The 19,187-nt window shown below is 42.8% G+C and overlaps 1 protein-coding gene across 6 annotated transcripts in view; it reads right to left on the reverse strand.

Moving 5' to 3' along the window:
* Positions 1–19,187, reverse strand: part of sntb2 (syntrophin, beta 2) — a 69,241-nt gene that overhangs the window by 20,313 nt on the left and 29,741 nt on the right. For 2 of the 6 annotated variants that reach the window (XR_011964220.1, XR_011964219.1), the window contains exon 6: positions 13,232–13,460. The exons of the other annotated variants lie outside the window; for them this stretch is intronic. The gene's annotated coding sequence lies outside the window, so the exon portion shown is untranslated. The remainder of the gene's footprint in view (positions 1–13,231; positions 13,461–19,187) is intronic. 6 annotated transcript variants of the gene reach the window in all.

The following is a 19,187-nucleotide window of genomic DNA, read 5'->3' on the forward strand; positions in this document are numbered from 1 at the left end:
TAGAGTTCTGGAACCAGATGTCTCCCTGCTATTAAACAGAGCATTCGTGAGGCCACAGCTGAAATACTGTGTGCAGTTTTGGGCTCCTTATCTGAGTAAGAATATATTCTGGCTTTGGAGGGAGTGCAGCAAAGATATACCAAATTGATTCCTGCGCATGCAGGACTAACAGAGTCTAAAGGAGAGATTGAATCAATTAGGATTATACCCACTGGAACTTAGAAGACTGAAGGGGATCTCAGAATCTATAAAATTCTAACAGGACAGACAGGTGAGATGCAGGAGGATGTTCCTGATTGTGAGCAAGTCCAGAATCACGGGTCATAGCTTAAGGATAAAAGGTAGACTATTTAGGACTGAGAAGAGGGGAAATTTCTTCACCCAGAGAGTGGCAAGCCTGTGGAATTCTCTACCACAGAAAGTGCTTGAGGCCAAAACATTGTGTGTTTTCAAGGAGGCAGATAGAGCACTTCTCGCTAAAAGTATCAAGGAAAATGGGGATGAAAGAGGAATGTGGGTATTTAGCTTGATGGCCATTGTTATGAAGGTGTAGGTGTGTACTGTACCTTTAAGAGACAGAGGAAGCTACCAAGGACTGACCAAAAGCACAGAATGTGCTGAACAATTTAAAAATGTAACATTTGATTGAAACAAGTTGCTGGAGTTGCGGTGCACGGAACAAAAACAAATTCAAATTCGGCCAGTTTAAATAATGTCTCAGTTACCAAAATCCAATTGAATTTGAATTTTACTGTTTCGTATGACATCAAACCAATTAAATGATCTGCCGTTTTCAGGTATAAAACTAGACAACTTCAACAGTTAGGGGGAGAACAGCAAAGAGCATCAATAAACAGACAGCTAGCCGAATAGCTCTCGAAAAGGTATCTATAAGAAATCCGTGCAGCAGAACACTGAAGTCAACTTAGAGGAACTGACAGAGAATGTTCAACATCCGAAGATAATAACTGGGTTTGAACTGATTTTTGCTGTAAAATTTAAGAGGAAATTTATTGGATCAGTATTGTAGAGGGGGAGGTAAACGATAAGTTTAAGAGAAAGGAATTGTAAAAAACTGTTGTTTTAATGTTCTCTGTGGGAGTTAAAGAATAAAATTGTTAATTTTTAATTTGAATAGTGACACCTGGGATGGTTCTTTGCCTCTTGAAATATAACAGATTATGGTGCGAGGTGAGCTTTTCTGTGTGTCAGGTTTAAATTAATTGGGGGGGGGGGGGGGTCCCCCCATGTTGTAACAGTTTGGAGGCTCTTGTCCAGGATTTCAACAGTTTGGGGACTCTCGTCTGGGATTTGAACAGATTTAGACAGATCCAGTCTGAGATTTGGACAGATTTGAATAGATCTGGGGTACGAGAAAAGCCCAGTAGACTTAAACACTGGCCGGTTAGTCGGATGCTGCGTGATCTGCTGTGTTTTTCCAGCACCACTCTAATCTAAACATTGACCGGTCCGTGTCCTAGATCTCTAAATAAAATGTAGACTCAGAGTCATAGAGATGTACAGCATGGAAACAGACCCTTCGGTCCAACCTGTCCATGCCGACCAGATATCCCAACCCAATCTAGGCCCACCTGCCAGCACCTGGCCCATATCCCTCCAAACCCTTCCTATTTATATAGGTGAGACAATTTGTGTAATTTCTGTTACTTGTGGTTGATTTAATTAAAAGTGAGAGATTTAGCTCTTAAAATGGCTCAAGAGGTTCTGGCGTTTGAAGATGATTCCCAAATTTGCCAAGCAAGTTCAGAAAGAAAAGACCATACCCCTAGAATTACCAAAGAGGTTAGAATTGGGTTTAACTAAGGACAGAAGTAAAGCTGAAATTTTAAGGGTATTACTCAAACACTTAGGTGTGTCAGAGAATCAGACAAGTGTAACAGAGTTAGAAAACTTAAATTACAATTGAGGAAAATGGAGTAAGAAGACAAACAAAGAGAGAGGGGAAGGAGAGGCAGAGAGAGAAGCAGAAAGGGGGTGCTTGGGAAGAAGAGAGAGAAGATTCTTAGCTCAGCAGAGAGAGAGAGAATTTGAACTTGACAAGTTGTGACTTAGCAAAATCAAGTTTACAGGATGGAAATTAAAAGAGAAGGTAGTGACATGTAGAAATATGTCAAAACTCTGCCATATTTTCATGAGAAAGATGTTGAAGCCTTCTTTATTTCATTTGAAAAATTGGCTAGGCAGATGGAGTGGTCTGAGGATTTATGGGTAATGCTAGTTCAGACTAAACTGGTAGGCAGAACTAGTCAGGTATTTGCCACACTGTCAGATGAGGGGTCAAGAGATTATGAAGAGGTTAAACAGGCTATTTAAGTGCTTTTGAATTGTTACCAGAAGCGTATAGACAGTGGTTCAGAAACATAAAGGAGGAACCAGATCAGATATATGTTGAGTTCGAAAAACTTAAACAGTCATTTTGATAGAAGGGTGCGGGTCTTAAAAATAGGTAAGACCTATGAGGCTCTAAGAGAGATTATTCTGCTGGAAGAGTTTAAAAACTCACTTCCACAGATGTACAAATTCATGTGGAGGAACAGAAAGTTCAGGAATTGAGAAGGGCAGCAGAATTAGCAGATGAGTACATGTTGGTGCATAAGACAAGCTTCCTGTCAGAATTTCATCCAGTGAGGGATAAAAGTTGGGAGAAGGGGAGATCCTGGTAAGAGTTTACCACAGGTTAAAAAAATAGCCCAAGAGGGTGAAAAGCCTCAGGTGTTTCCGCTGTGGTAAAGTGGGACACAAAGTCACAGTGCTGGTTGTTAAAGAAAGGCACTGTGGGAAAAGATGTGGTAAAAGAAGCTGAGCCAATGGCATGAGTGAAAGTAGTAAAGGAAACCCAAAAGCAGCTGAGGAACTGCAGGGCAGTGCACAGCCTCGGCAGGGGCAGGGTACGCAGTTAGTGCCTGATCTCCACAAAGAATTTGCCTCTGTGGGTAAATTTTACTCAAAAGGACAGTGGGAGAGGGCAAGAAGTTGTTACAATTTGGAGAGATACAGGATCTAACCAGTCTCTAATAGTAGGAGATGAGCGAATTTGCAATCTTTCTGATCTGTTACCCGAGAGTGTGATAATTTGTGGGATAGATGGACAGAAATTTGGCATTCCCACATATATGAGTGCTAACTCAAGACTGGGGAAGTAACAGTGGGAGTGATTGACAGAGTGTCATTTCCAGTAATTCAGTTTGTCCTTGGGAATGATTTAGCAGGGTCCAAGGTGGGAGTAACACCCCTTGTTGCAGAGAAGCCCAAGGAAGACCAAGAAACTGAGTTAAAAGAAAAATATCTTGGTATTTTCCTAGACTGTATAATAAGATCCCACCATCATAAGGTACAGCATGAAGCAAAAACTAAAGAGAAAGATGAAGGAGTTGAGGTTTAGTTAGCGGACACCCTGTTTGATGTAACGTGAAGGAAAAATCTGAACATGAAAGCCTAAGGGACTGGCAACAGCAAAACAAGACGAAAGAATATATCTATGTGGATGCATAATCCAAAAAGGAGGCAGAAAATACTCCCGAGAGTTATTTTCTGAAAGATGGTCTCCATTTTTGTCTTAGGATTCTATGACAGGTTAGTGCAGAGAAGAAATAGGCTGAACTGCACCAGATTGTCTTGCTGGTAGCATACAGACAGATAGAGTTACTGGTAACACATGTAGGAGGTCATCTAGGTGTACAAAAGACTCAGGCTAAGGAAGAAAAACATTTTTATTGGCCCGGAATGTGGTTAGCTTTTGCTGTACATGTCATACATGTCAAATGGTAGGTAAGTCACAGGTTGTAATAAAACCAGCATCTTTGTTGCCAGTTCCTGCATTTGAAGCACCTTTCGTGCAGGTTATAATCGATTGTGTAGCTCCCCTCCAGAGAACAAGAGAGGAGGGACTGGAGAAACAGGCCTTAGTTGCTGCCCAGCAGAGTGAGAAATCAAATCCAGATGTTGTGGATTTTGACATACCTCTAAAATATGTTAAAAATGAAGTTCTTGAGGAGTGGGACAGGTTAGTATGCTATCTGTCTCAGGAGCAAAGAATGCATTTGAAAGGTTTGCAGTTGTTGTATGAGGACATTGTAGAAATCAGATGGGGAGGACTAATGCTATTGTACATGAGGTAGACATAGGGAATGCTATTCTGATTAAAGAGCACCCCTATCGGTTTAATCCTTTCAAATCCAGACAGATCCAGAAGAGATTCTTGCTCGACGAGGATATTATCAAACCAAACCAGAGCAAGTGGAGTTCGCTGATCGTCTTAGTTCCCACACCAGATGGGACTCATTGATTTTGTGTGGATTATTGGAAGGTCAACAACAATACAAAATCAGACTCATATTCAATTCCTAAATTGAAGGACTGCATAGAGAAAGTTGGACAAGCCAGTTACATCACCAAGTTGGACTTACTGCGTGGTTACTGGCAGGTACCTTTATCAGAGACAGCAAAAGAAAGTTCTGCATTTGTAACCCCAAATGGGCTATATCAATTCAAAGTGATGCCCTATAGAATGAAGAAAGCACTCACCACTTTCCAAAGACTCATGAACAGAGTTGTGGCTGGGCTAACAAACTGTACAGTCTCTTGATGATGTAGTGATCTTTAGTAAGCCCTGGAAAGATCACATGATACAGCTGGCAGAACTCTGAACGACGAGAAGCAAAATTGGTAATAAACTTAAACAAAACTGAATTAGCAAAAGCAGAGGTGACATTCTTGGGATTTAACATCAGTCATGGAAGGTTGCCATTGATGCTAGTGACATCAGAGTTGGAGCTGTACTCCTACAGGAAAATCATGATGGAATCGAACTGCCAGTTGGTTACTTTCCAAAGAAACTCAATATCTACTAGAGGAAATACTCCACAATCGAAAAAGAACTCGAGTTTGGTACTGGCCTTACAACATTTTCAATGTATGTCACGAACTATGTCAGAGATGATGGTGTATACAGATCACAACCCTCTTACATTACAACAATGCTTTAAAGACAAGAACAGAAGACTATTTCAATGGAGTCTTAAGTTACCGACTTTTAATTTACAAATTGTACATGTTGCAGATCATAAGAATGTAATCGCAGATGTGCTATCACAGATTTAATGGATATGGTATTGGTGAGATTGGTATCTATTCAATGTTATATATATGTTGGAAGAAGTTAATATAAACTTAGATTAAAAGTCATATATCATGGTAATGTGGTTAAGAAATCGAAAAAAATCTCAAGTCATCTTTTCATTATGATGGTTCATTTTTTCTTAAGGAGAGGTATTATGAAGGTATAGGTGTGTACTGTACCTTTAAGGGAGAGAGAGGAAGCATAGTGTGCTGAACAATTTAAAAATGTCACATTTGTTTGAAACAAATAGCTGGAGTTGCATTGTCATGGAACAAAAACAAATTCAAATTTGGCCAGTTTAAATTATGGCTCAGATCCAAAATCCAAATGAATTTGAATTTTACTAATTGGGGTGACATCAAACCAATGAAATTATCCGATGTTCTGCAGTATAAAAGTGGACATTTTGAACAATTAGGAGGGAACTGTAAAGAGCACCAATAAACAGACAGCTAGCCAAATTGCTCTCTAAAAGGTACCTGTCTTTAAGAAATTTGTGCAGAAGAACACTGAAGTCAACCTAGAGGAATCTACAGAGAATGTTCGACATCTGATGATGATAACTGGGTTTGAATTGATTTTTGCCATAAATTTAAGAAGGAAATTATCAGAGCAGTATTGTAGAGCGGGAGGTAAGAGATAGGTTTAAGAGAAAGGAGTAGTAAAAAGCTGTTGTTTTAATGTTCTCTGTGGGACTTAAAGAATAAAACTGTTAATTTTTAATTTAAATAGTGACATCTGGGATAGTTCTTTGCCTCTTGAAATAACAGATTACGGCATGAGGTGAACATCTCGGTCAGATTTAAATTAGTAGAGGGGTTTACCCCGTGACGTTATTGTCATCCATGGTTGTGTTGACTGGCACAGCAGGTTCAAAGGCTTGAACGGCCTACTCCTAATCCTATCTTCTATGTTTCGATATCTGTCCTGGTTCTATTGTCAGAGTCATACAGCACAGAAATGGACCCTTTGGTCCAACCAGTCTGTGCCGAACAGGAGACCCTTCCTTTTTCTGACATATTAATTCTCATACCTTGAGAAACAGGATATATTTTCAAAGTTTGCATGTAATACAAAGCTTATTGCTTGGAAACTGAAGCAGATAGTGCAGAATTTATAAAATGTCATAGACAAGTGGGTGGAATGGGCAGACAGGCAGCAGAAGAAATTCAATATACTTAATTTTGATGATAAGGAACATAAAGGGCACAGCTCTAAAGGGCACGGAGCAGAGGGTCACAAGTTTTATGTGCAGAAGTGATTACAGATGATAGAACAGGTTGACAAAGCACTTAATGCTTTGCGTTAGGATATAAAGTAAAAGGACAAGATGGTTATGTTGAATAATGTAAAAAACTAGTTCAATCTCAGCTGGAGGTTGTGTCCCAGTCTGGGCACTACACATTAAAATGGATGTGAAAGCATTTGAGAAAATAGGGAAAATTCACAAAGAATGTTTCACAGGATGAGGAATGTCAATGATGAAAATTGACAGAAGCAGAACTTGCTCCCTTGGTCGAGGAGTAGGTGTCAGAGATATTCAAACTCTGAAGGGGTGTGAACAGATAGGGAGAAACTGTTCCTGGTTGTCAAAGGATCTAAAAGAGTACAGAACAAAGAAAATTTACAGCCCAGGAATAGGCCCTTCAAGCCTGAGCCCATCCAAATCTACTGTCTAAACCTGTCGCCCAACTCCTACGCTTCTGTATCCCTCTGCTCCCCACATACTTGTGCATCTGTCCAGACGCATCTTAAATGAATCTACTGTGCCTGCCTCTATCACCTCTGCTGGCAACGCATTCCAGATGCCCACCACCCTCTGTGACGTTCTTGTCACGTGTATCCCCCCTTAAACTTTCCACCTCTCACCTTCAAAGCATGACCGCTTGTTATTGAATCCTCCACCTTGGGGAAAAAGCTGGTCTCTATCCACCTTGTCTATATCTTCATGATTTTGTAAACCTCAATCAGGCTCCCCCCTCAATCTCCTTTTTTCTAATGAAAACAAACCTAACCTACTCAACCTCTCTTCATAGCTAGCACCTTCCATACCAGGCAACATCCTCGTAAATACTTTTCGACAGTGTTCACTATAAAAAATGAAAATGTTGGCGAAGAAGATACAGAGATACTTGCATCTAGACTAGAAGAGATTAAGGTTCACAAGGAAGAGGTATTAGAAATACTGCAGTGTGTGAAAATAGACAAGTCCCCTGGGTCGGATGGGATCTATCCTAGGATCCTCTGGGAAGCAAGGGAAGAGATTGCCGAGCCTTTTGCATTGATCTTCAAATCATCATTGTCTACAGGAATAGTGCCTGAGGACTGCAGGATAGCAAATGTGGTTCCCTTGTTCAAAAAGGGTAGTAGAGACAACCCTGGCAATTACAGACCAGTGAGTCTCACTTCAGTTGTTGGTAAAGTGTTGGAAAAGGTTATAAGAGATAGGATTTATAACCATCTAGAAAAGAATAATCTGATCAGGGACAGTCAGCACGGTAGGTTGTGCCTAACAAATCTTATTGTGTTTTTTGACAAAGTAACCAAACAGGTAGATGAGAGTGAACCGGTTGATGTGGTGTATATGGATTTCAGCAAGGCGTTCGATAAGGTTCCCCACAGTAGGCTATTATACAAAATGCGGAGGATTGGGATTGTGGGAGACATCGCAGTTTGGATCAGTAATTGGCTTGCTGAAAGAAAACAGGGTTGTAGTTGATGGAACATATTCATCTTGGTGTCCAGTTACTAGCGGTGTATCGCAAGGGTCGGTGTTGGGTCCACTGCTGTTCGTCATTTTTATAAAGGACCTGGATGAAGGCTTAGAAGCGTGGGTTAGTAAATTTGCGGACGACACTAAGGTCGGTGAAGTTGTGGATAGTGATGAAGGATGGAGTAGGTTGCAGAGAGACATAGACAGGATGCAGCGCCGGGCAATGGAGTTTAATGTGGACAAGTGTGACGTGATTCACTTTGGCCGGAGTAATCGGAATGCAAAGTACTAGGCTAATGATAGGATTCTTGGGAGTGCACATGAGCAGAGAGATCTCTGTGTCCATGTACACAGATCCCTGAAAGTTGCCACCCAGATTGACAGGGTTGTTAAGAAGGCATACAGTGTTTTGGCCTTTATTAATAGAGGGATTGAGTTCCGGAACCATGAGGTTATGCTGCAGCTGTACAAAGCTCTGGTATGGCCACACTTGGGAGTACTGTGTACAGTTCTGGTCACCGCATTATAAGGAGGATGTGGAAGTTTGGAAAGGATGCAGAGGAGATTTACTAGGATGTTGCCTGGAATGGAAGGAATGTCTTACGAGGAAAGGCTGAGGGCCTCGAGGCTGTTCTTGTTAGAGAGAAGGAGGTTGAGAGGTGACTTAATAGAGACATACAAGATAATCAGAGGGTTAGATAGGGTGGACAGGGAGAGCCTTTTTCCAAGTATGGGGACTGCAAACACAAGGGGACACCATAAGACCATAAGACATAGGAGTGGAAGTAAGGCCATTCGGCCCATCGAGTCCACTCCGCCATTCAATCATGGCTGATGCGCATTTCAGCTCCACTTGCCAGCGTTCTCCCCGTAGCCCTTAATTCCTCTAGACAACAAGAACCTATCAATCTCGGCCTTGAAGACATTTAGCGTCCCGGCTTCCACTGCACTCCGTGGCAATGAATTCCACAGGCCCACCACTCTCTGGCTGAAGAAATGTCTCCGCATTTCCGTTCTGAAATGACCCCCTCTAATTCTAAGGCTGTGTCCACAGGTCCTAGTCTCCTCGCCTAACAGAAACAATTTCCTAGCATCCACCTTTTCAAAGCCATGTATTATTTTGTACGTCTCTATTAGATCTCCCCTTAATCTTCTAAACTCCAACGAATACAATCCCAGTATCCTCAGCCGTTCCTCATATGCTAGACCTGTCATTCCAGGGATCATCCGTGTGAATCTCCGCTGGACACGTTCCAGTGCCAGTATGTCCTTCCTGAGGTGTGGGGACCAAAACTGGACACAGTACTCCAAATGGGGCCTAACCAGAGCTTTATAAAGTCTTAGTAGTACATCTCTGCTTTTATATTCCAACCCTCTTGAGATAAGAGACAACATTGCATTCGCTTTCTTAATCACAGACTCAACCTGCATGTTTACCTTTCGAGAATCCTCGACTAGCACTCCCAGATCCCTTTGTGCTTTGGCTTTATTAAGTTTCTCACCATTTAGAAAGTAGTCCATGCTTTTATTCTTTTTGCCAAAGTGCAAGACCTCGCACTTGCTCACGTTAAATTCCATCAGCCATTTCCTGGACCACTCTCCCAACCTGTCTAGATCCTTCTGTAGCCTCCCCACTTCCTCAGTACTACCTGCCTGTCCACCTAACTTCGTATCATCGGCAAACTTCGCTAGAATGCCCCCGGTTCCCTCATCCAAATCATTAATGTATAATGCGAACAGCTGTGGCCCCAGCACCGAACCCTGCGGGACACCGCTCGTCACCGGCTGCCATTCTGAAAAAGAACCTTTTATCCCAACTTTAAAGTGAGGGGAGATAGGTATAAGACAGATGTCAGAGATAGTTTCTTTACTCAGAGTAGTAAGGGTATGGAATGCTTTGCCTGCATCGGTAGTAGATTCGCCAAGTTTAAGTGCATTTAAGACGTCATTGGACAGGCAAATGGACGTACATGGAATAGTGTAGGTGGGATGGGCTTCAGATTAGTATGACAGGGTGGCGCAACATCGAGGGCCGAAGGGCCTATACTGCACTGTAACGTTCTATGTTCTATGTGAACCTTCTCTGCACCCTCTCCAAAGCATCCACATCCTTTTGGTAATGTGGCGACCAGAACTGTACACAGTATTCTAATTGCGACCGAACCAATGTCTTGTACAATTTTAACATTACTTGCCAGCTCTTCTACACAATACCCCGTCCAATGAAGGCAAGCATAACATATGCCTTCTTGACCACTCTATCCACTTGTGCAGCAACCTTCAGGGTACAATGGACCTGCACTCCCAGATCTCTCTGCCCATCAATTTTTGCCAAGACTCCTCCGTTCATTGTATAATTCACTCTAGAATTAGTCTTGCCTAAATACATCACCTCACATTTGTCTGGATTGAAATCCATCTGCCACTTTTCCACCCAACTCTTCAGTCTATCTATATCCTCCTGTATTCTCTGACAGTCCCTTATGCTTTCTGCTACTCCACCAATCTTTATGTCATCCGCAAACTTGCTGATCATACCAACAGTGCCCTCTTCCAGATCGTTTATGTATATTACAAACAACAGTGGCCCCAACACTGATCCCTGTGGAATACCACTGGTCACCTTTCTCCATTTCGAGAAACTCCCTTCAACTACTACTCTTGTCTCCTGTTGCTCAACCAGTTCTTTATCGACCTAGCTAGAACACCCTGCACACCATGTGACTTCACTTACTCCATTAGTCTATCACAGGGAACCTTATCAAACGCCTTACAAAAGTCCATGTAAATGACATCAACAGCCCTTCCTTCATCTATCAACTTGGTCACTTCCTCGAAGAATTCTATTAAGTTGGTAAGGCACGATCTCCCCCGCACAAAACCATGTTGCCTATCACTGATAAGCAAACTCTTTTCTAAATATAAATAGATCCTATCCCTCAGTACCTTCTCCAGCAACTTTCCCACCACCGAAGTCAGGCTCACTGGTCTGTAGTTACCCGGAATATCCCTACTACCCTTCTTGTACAGGGGGACAACATGAGCAACCTTCCAGTCCTCCAGCACCTCACCTGTGTTTAAGCATGCTGCAAAGATATCTGTCAGGGCCCCAGCTAATTCCTCTCTCACCTCCCTCAGCAACCTGGGATAGATCCCATCTAGTCCTGGGGATTTGTCCACCTTAATAACCTCTAGCCTACCCAACACATCTTCCCTACTTATGTCAACATGATCCAGACTATTCAAACGTCTATCTCTAATCTCAACATTCATCATGTTCCTCTCCTCAGTGAACACTGATGCAAATTATCTGGATCAGTGGTGCTGGTAGAGCACAGCAGTTCAGGCAGCATCCAAGGAGCTTCGAAATCAAAGTAATCATTCAGAATCTCACCCATTCTCTCAGGTTTGAAACAAAGCTTTCCTTCATTATCCTTTAGTGGACCAATCTAGCAAGCGAGTAACTTTCTCTAGTTACCCGCTTGCTTCTAAGAAAGAATAAAAGGCTTTGGGATTCTCCTTACTAAAGCTATTTCATGACCCCTTTTAGCCCACTTGATTCCTCGTTTAAGATGTGTCCTACTCTTCCGACATTCCTCTAGGGCCCGTTCTGTTCTTAGCTGCCTAGACCATATGTACACTTCCCTTTTCCCTCTTGGCTAGTCGTAAGATTTCTCCTGTCATTCACAGTTCATGAATCTTGCCCTTCCTATCCTTTGCCTTCAATGGAACATGCCTATCCTGCACTATCTTTGAAAGCCTCCCACATCTCAAATGTGGACTTCCCTTCAAATAGCTGTGTCCAATCCACATTTCCGAGCTCCTGTCTAATTTTGATATAATTGGCCTTGGCCCAGTTTAGTACTCTTCCCTTAGGAGCACTCTCTTCTTTATTTAAGAGTATTCTAAAACTTACAGAATTGTGGTCACTGTTCCCAAAGAAATCCCCCACCGCAACTTTCACCACCTGTCCTGGCTCGTTCCTCAGTACCAGGTCTAAGATGGCCCCTTCCCTTGTTGGATTCTTGACATACTGCTCTAGAAAACTCTCCTGGATGCTTCTTACAAATTCTACCCCATCCAGACCTCTGATGCTAAGTATATCCCAGTCAATGTTGGGAAAATTATAATCTCCCATCACCACTCCCCTATTGCCTCTACATCTTTCCATAATCTGCTTACCTATTTGTTCTTCTATCTCATTCTCACTGTTGGGAGGCCTGTAAAACAGCTCCAACAATGTAACTGCACCCTTATTTCTCAGCTCCACCCATAATGCTTCACTACCCAAGCCTTCCACAGTGTCCTCCTTTAGCACAGCTGCGATATCATCCCTGACCAGCAATGCAACTCCACCCCCCCTTTTACTTCCCTCCGTCCTGTCTGAAGCGTCTACATCTTGAAACATTTAGTTGCTAATCATCATGCTCTTCCTTCAACCAAGTCTCTGAGAATGCAATAATGTCATACTCCCAGGCACTAATCCAAGCCCTAAGTTCATCTGCCTTACACACTATACTCCTTGCATTAAAGTAGATGCTCTCTGCCTATTCTTCCCTTTATTAATGCTATCTTCATGATTCTCACAGTCTCCAGTCTCCACCTCACTGCCTACTTGTTTTCTCTTCTGGATCCCAGTCCCCTGCCACATTAGTTCAAAACCACCCCAATAGCAGTAGCGAAAGCAGATGTACAGTAAATGACAAAAGCAATAAAAGGAAAAACTTCTTTACATAGTTTCTGGTCAAGGTTAAGAATGCACTGCCTGGAAGTTAATGGAGACAATTTCAATTAGGGTATTTAAAAAGGCAGTAGATTCATTTGAAAAGAAAGATGTTCAGGGTTACAGGGAGGAGAAGGACAATGGCATGAAATGGAATGCTCATTTAGAGAACCGGTGCAGACATGCTGGACTTCTATACTGTGACAATGCTTAGATGTGGTGAAAGTAATCAGCACCTCCAAGAGAATGGAGTCAATAGCTCGTTTCATGCACAAAGTGAACATGGGGCATGAAGGAGAACACCAAACAGAGGATTAGAATAGGGCAGGAAGGGGGACTCGGCACGATGGCAGCGATTCTGTAGAACTGCTGTGGACAGCTCTGCCTAACAGCCAAGGCATACTGTCATTTTTTGCCATCCCTGGCCAATTTATGTGGTGGAATTATTAGTTTAAAACCTTACAGAACACATATTTGTTAATATTTGGGAGTGGGAAGGATGCCAAAGGGAAAAGGAGCAAGCAAACAGCAGCAGGAAGGACACTCCCCTGCAGCACCTACCACACCAGAGACTGCAACAGCAGCAGCCGCTCCTGAACACCCCCGGGGACCTAACAGACTCACAGGAATTGGCTGCGGCGATGGAGAGACTTACCTTGCAAGTTGGGGCTGCGATTGAGGAGATCCGTGGGGAGATTTGTGCCCAGGTCCAACCCATCGCATCCATGCTGCAGAAGCGTGAGCAGGAGATCCAGGGCCTCGGGGAGAGGTTGGACAAGGTGGAGGGTCGAACTAAGGCCTTGGAAGCTGCGATGGAGTCCTCATCCAGTCAGATCCAGGTGCTGGAGCGAGAGGTGTGGACCTTGCAGTACCATATCGATGACCTTGAAAATCAAGGTCAGAGGATAAATGTCCGAACTGTCGGGCTCCCTGAAGGTGAGGAAGGTGAGCAGCCAGTGAGCTTCTTTGAAAGCTGGCTGCTGAAGTTTTTGGGCCTTCACATTTGAGTCCAGCAGGCTTCAGATTGAAAGGGTGTATCGGGTTACAGTGCACAGGTCAGGGCCGGTGCAGCATCCCTGCTCGTTCCTAGTGCACTTCCATTCATATAAGGACAAGCAAAGTCATAGAAGCTTCTAGATTACTGGGAAATGATCTGCAGGCACTGCTGTACAAGGGGTCAAAAAATAATGTCTTTCTAGGATTCCTTAGCAGCTTTAATTCGAAAGAGGAAGTCCTTCGATGAAGTTAAAAAGAGGCTGAGGAACCTGGGCATCCAGTACTCCATGAGATACCCCGCAGTACTTCATTTCAGCCATGACGACTCAGTTTATATATTTGACTCAGCAGATAAAGATAAAAACTTTGTAGACACTTTAAAATAGACGGACTGGCCTGAAGAATACGGTTAATGTTTGTTCTTTTTCCTTCTTTCCCCATGTTTTCCCTTTGTTTTATTCCTTTCTTTCTCCCTAATAATTTCGATTTTGGAAAGGGGGAGAAAACTTGGAATAAGTTGTTCCTTTTTTTTAATACCTGGATTTTCTGATGGGAAGCTTTGTGGATGTTCTTTGTTGTCTCTCCCCCTTTTTTTTGTTTGTTCTGTTTCTCTTTTAGTCACAAGTAGGGGTGACATGAAGCCAGGGATGGGTGGAGTGCTCATCCTGACTTGGTCTTTTATTCTGTTGATTTAAGGATCATCTCCTTGTTTTTTTTCTGGCCTAAGGCTGGGGCATAGTCCGGGTTTGAAGGAGCTGTGAAGGAGGGGATGGGTAGGGGGAGTGCTCCCTGTGGGCAGGGGGAAATGAGTCCTCCATTTAAGATTTTATAGTTAGTTTTCTTTGTAGTTTTTTGGTAGTAATAGTTGTTTATAGTTATGATAGAGTAGTTTTTGTATATATAATTCTTCGACGCTTTGTAAGCAGGGTTCTCCCTCCCAGGGGTTCAAGGGTGTCTCAAAGCGGATATGGCTAAGTGTCTTATTAAATGGTGCAGCTGGAACATTAAGGGAAGTCATTTGCCTGTTAAAATGAAAAAAGTACTTTCTAGCCTTAAGAGAGAAAGGGTTGATATTGCTTTGTTCAGTAAACCCATCTTGACAACGGGGAACACCTGAAATTACAACAGGGGGGTTATGACAGAGTATTTGTTTCATCCTTAACTACTAAAAGTAGGGGAGGTATGGTACTTATCCAGAAAACTCTTCCATTCACATTATTAGAGCAGGTGAAAGATGAGCAGGGATGGTTTGTGATACTTAAAGCCCTGATACATGGGGAGGAATATGGCATTTTAAACGTCTACTGACCTCCAGCACATCCCCTCAAAGTTTGGATTAATGGTTTCTCGAAGTTGAGTGCTTTTGGAACACGGCACATTGTTATAGGGGATGATTTTAATTGTCTTATGGATCTGACAGTGGACAGGATGCCTTGTGGGCCCCCAACTATTTCTTTGCAGGCCAACCAGGTGGTTGACTTATGCGAGGAGTTGGGACTGGTGGATATTTGGAGACGTCTTCACCCTACTGGCAGGGACTTCACGTTTTTCAAACCCACATAAATGTCACAGGAGGACTGACCTCTTTCTGGCTCCCTTGGCCCTTCTGGATTAGATTATGAGTTGTAAAATTGGAAATATAGCTATCTCTGATCACGCAGTAGTATGTTTGGAGGTTAAGGCCAAGAGTAGAAGGGTTAGGTTTGCGGCACTGGCATTTGGACTCATTACTCCTTAAGGATTCCAAATTGGTGGAATACATTTTGAATAAGTTTCAGGAATTTTTGACTATCAACTCAGACATGGCTAGTAGTCAGTCTATGCTGTGGGAGACTGCTAAGGCCTTTGCTAGGGGCTTAGCTATTTCCTATTCACCTAGCCGGAAACGACAGAAGGAGGAACAGCAGCGTTTACTTGAGACGTGGTTGAAAGCCTCAGAGGCGGCACATTTTCGCGGCCTTCAGTGACTAAACTACAGTGGATCATGGCCCTTCAGGCTGCCTTGAATTCAATACTGACACAAACCATAAAGAAAGAACTTGCTTTTGTTAGACAAAGGCTGATCGAATATGGGGATAGGCCAGGGAAGTATTTAGCATACCTGACGAGGAAAAATAGTGCTCCCTAATCCATTACTGCAATCCGAGACAACGCCGGCATCCTTACATACGATGCTAAAAAGATTAATGAGGCTTTTTGGAGCTTTTAGTCTGAACTGAATCGGTCTGAAGGTTGCAAGGACAGGAGGGCTAAAATGAGACCTTATTTTAAGAACCTGGACCTCCCAGGGATAACCTTGGAACAGGCCTCTCTCCTTAATGCCCCCTTGACAGTTCAGGAAATACAGGAGGCAACTAAGCAACTTTAGAGTGGGAAAGCGCCTGGCCCCGATGGTCTCCCGGGTGAGTTTTATAAGAAGGTTATAGGGATTCTGTCAGGGCCAATGTTGTTGGTGTACAGTCACTCCTATATGCATGAATGCCTACTACCATCTTTGAGAGAAGCTAATATTTCCTTAATTCTTAAGAAGGGGAAGGTTCCTTAGGATTGTGCCTCATAAAGGCCCATCTCTCTATTAAATTCAGATTTCAAGATTCTGTCCAAGATCCTGGCACTAAGATTGGAAAGAGTGTTGCCCCATATTATTAATGAGGACCAGACAGGCTTTATAAGGGGCCGTAAGTGCTCTTAATAATATTAGAAGGTTGCTGAGTGTGGTCCACATTTGTCAGCAATGATCGATTCAGGGGTTGGTGATTTCCTTAGATACAGAGAAAGCATTTGACCGGGTGGAATGGCCGTATCTTTTTTAGAACAGTTTGGGTTGGGTGGAGTCTTTGCTCGGTGGCTGGAGGTTTTATATCACCACCCCCTGGCCATGGTCATCACCAGCAAGGTAAAGTCTGGGAATTTTAGGATTGGTAGGGGTAGTCGGCAAGGCTGCCCCCTCTCACCGTTGTTATTTACGTTGGTGATAGAGCCACTGGCAGAGACCATTCATCAGAACGTCCACATAACCGCTCCGGAAGTGGGATTGAGGGGACACAAGATTACACTGTACACGGATGATGTCCTTCTGCTTTTATCAAACCCAATCACCTCCGTACCCCATTTTTTACGATGTATCAATTCATTTGGGGCTATTTCAGGAAATAAGATTAACTTTGCAAAATCAGAGGCTGTGCCTTTGGGGAACCATAAGGATGTGCCAGAAGTTGAAGGTGGCCCTAAATTCCCTTTTAAGTGGACACGGACAGGATTCTGGTACCTAGACATTTTTATTACCCCCAAGTTTGATATGTTATTTCGGACTAACTTTGCTCACTTGTTCGACAATATTAGGCGAGATATCCAGAGATGGGAGACTCTTCTAATTTCATGGTTGGGCCGAATATCTCTCATTAAGATGAATGTTCTTCCTTGTTTGCTTTATCCCATGCGTATGCTCCCTATAATGTTTCCCAGGTCAACGCTGCAGAAGCTTATGGAATGGTTTGGTTCCTTTGTCTGGCATCGTGGGCGGCCCCTCATCAAACTTACTAAATTGCAGTTGCCTCGAGGGGGAGGAGTTGATTTCCCAGACATCAGGAGGTATCAATCAAGTTCCCTGCTGTCCTTTGTCTGCGATTGGGTAGGTAATGATCTAAACTTAACATGGCTGGATATTGAGGCCTCCCAGGCAAAGTGCCCTCTTATTAACCTGTTGTTCATGGATAGGATGAGACCAGTTATGGACCACTGCCGGAACCCCATTGTCATTAGTACAGTCAAGGCTTGGAGGGCGATGTGTCAGAGTGAGGGTTGTTTATCCAAGACTTCGTCACTTACACCTATAGTTGACATGCCAGGGTTCCGACCAGGGATGATGGACTCAGGGTTCAAACTATGGGCAGCGAGAGGAGTTTTAGTTTGGGAGACTTGGTTGAGGGGGAGGTTATGATATCTTTTGAGCAACTGAGATTGAAATACAGGTTACCCAGCAGAGACCTTTTCCATTTTTTTTCAGGTTAGGGATTTCATCCAGAAAAATACTACGCTTCTCGCTAAGCCCTATAAGCCAGATACATTCCACAAGCACCCTTTCGGTTAGTGCCCTCTATCGCCTGCTGGGTGGCAGGACCTGGCAGGATATTAACTGGTTACGTAAAGTCTGGGAGCAAGAGCTAGGAGTGGAGATCTCTTCTGAAACATGGGAGAACATATGGGAGAATGCTTGAAAGACCTCAATCTGTAATAGGACATGCGCTAAGCAGTTAAAAGTTTTGCACAGGGCTCATCTGGCACCAGACTGTCTGGCTAAATTTTAAAAATGGGCATCTTCAGTGTGCCCCAAATTAAAATAAGTGTAGGTATTCTTACCCATTGCTTCTGGACATGCCACAGGCTCAGTGTTTATTGGAGCGCTGTGACGGGAGAGTTAGGAGGGTTTTGAGGACTGAAGTAAAAGTAGACCCGATATCTCTCCTCTTAGGTCTACCGAATTTACCATCTTTAGGCAGGCATGGGAAGAAACTATTTGATATTCTTGCATATTGTGCACGGAAGAATATTCTGATTAACTGGATGTCTGAGAACCCGCCAGGCTTGCTAGGACGGCAGAAATTAATTATGGAGCACCTTCCCTTAGACTCTCTTTTTGTTTTACAAACATGGTGCAACACACAACAGACAATTTTTATAAGACATGGCAGCCCTACTTGAGTTACTTGGATATAGATTTGTCAGTTATCTTAACTAGGGCGTTTGTTTAAACAGGATGGTTATGTTTGAGAAGCCCTGGGCCCTGGAGGGGGGTCTCCTGAGTTAATACGGATATATATACAATGCTCCCGTTCTTTTGTTTTGGAGCTTTGCGCTGAGCATAGCTGTTCTGTATTCTATGATTTTTTTTGATCTATTAGTTATTTACTTATTTATTGGTGTTGCTTTGCACAATGTTAGGGTTTGTTTTGTATTATAGGATAGGTTAATAGTTCGCAGACAGTAGTTGTATAGTAATTTGTGGTTTTTCTTTTTATTATACTGTTATTTGTTATTGATTGTACTTTTCAATAATTTTATATGTTTGTAAAGTTAAAAAAAGTTGGCTAATAAATATATTTACAAACCAAAAAGGGCAGAAGCATCTGAACAGAACTGATAGTGACAAAGGAGATTATGTGCCCTTCACACTGGAAATGAAAGTGGAAGAGGAGGAATTTGATACAAGTCAAACTTGAAATGTGGAATTGAGGCGACGTACTGGCTTGACTAATTCATTGGTTAGTAAGTAGAAAACTAATAGGCTTAATGGCAAATGAACTTCATAAGAAGAAATAGAAATAGAAGGGCAGATGAGCTTAGGGAGGGAATTACAGAGCAGAGCAGAGACCATAAGTCACCAAAAAATGGCCCTATTAAAATTGGGGTCTGCTCAAAAATCCAGAATTACTGATATGATGGACAAGAATTTCAAAAATGGCTCCTGGCTTAGCAACTTCTCAACGTTAATCACAAAGCAGTGGTGAGCAGGACCTGGTGCAAATTAGGACTGCAGCAGCAATAGTTTGAATGAGATAAGCTTGACACAATGAAAAAGATGGGAGGCTGATCAGGAAAGCATTGAAATAGTCAAG

The sequence above is a fragment of the Chiloscyllium punctatum genome, chromosome 26, assembly GCF_047496795.1.
Source record: "Chiloscyllium punctatum isolate Juve2018m chromosome 26, sChiPun1.3, whole genome shotgun sequence".
Taxonomy (NCBI): domain Eukaryota; kingdom Metazoa; phylum Chordata; class Chondrichthyes; order Orectolobiformes; family Hemiscylliidae; genus Chiloscyllium; species Chiloscyllium punctatum.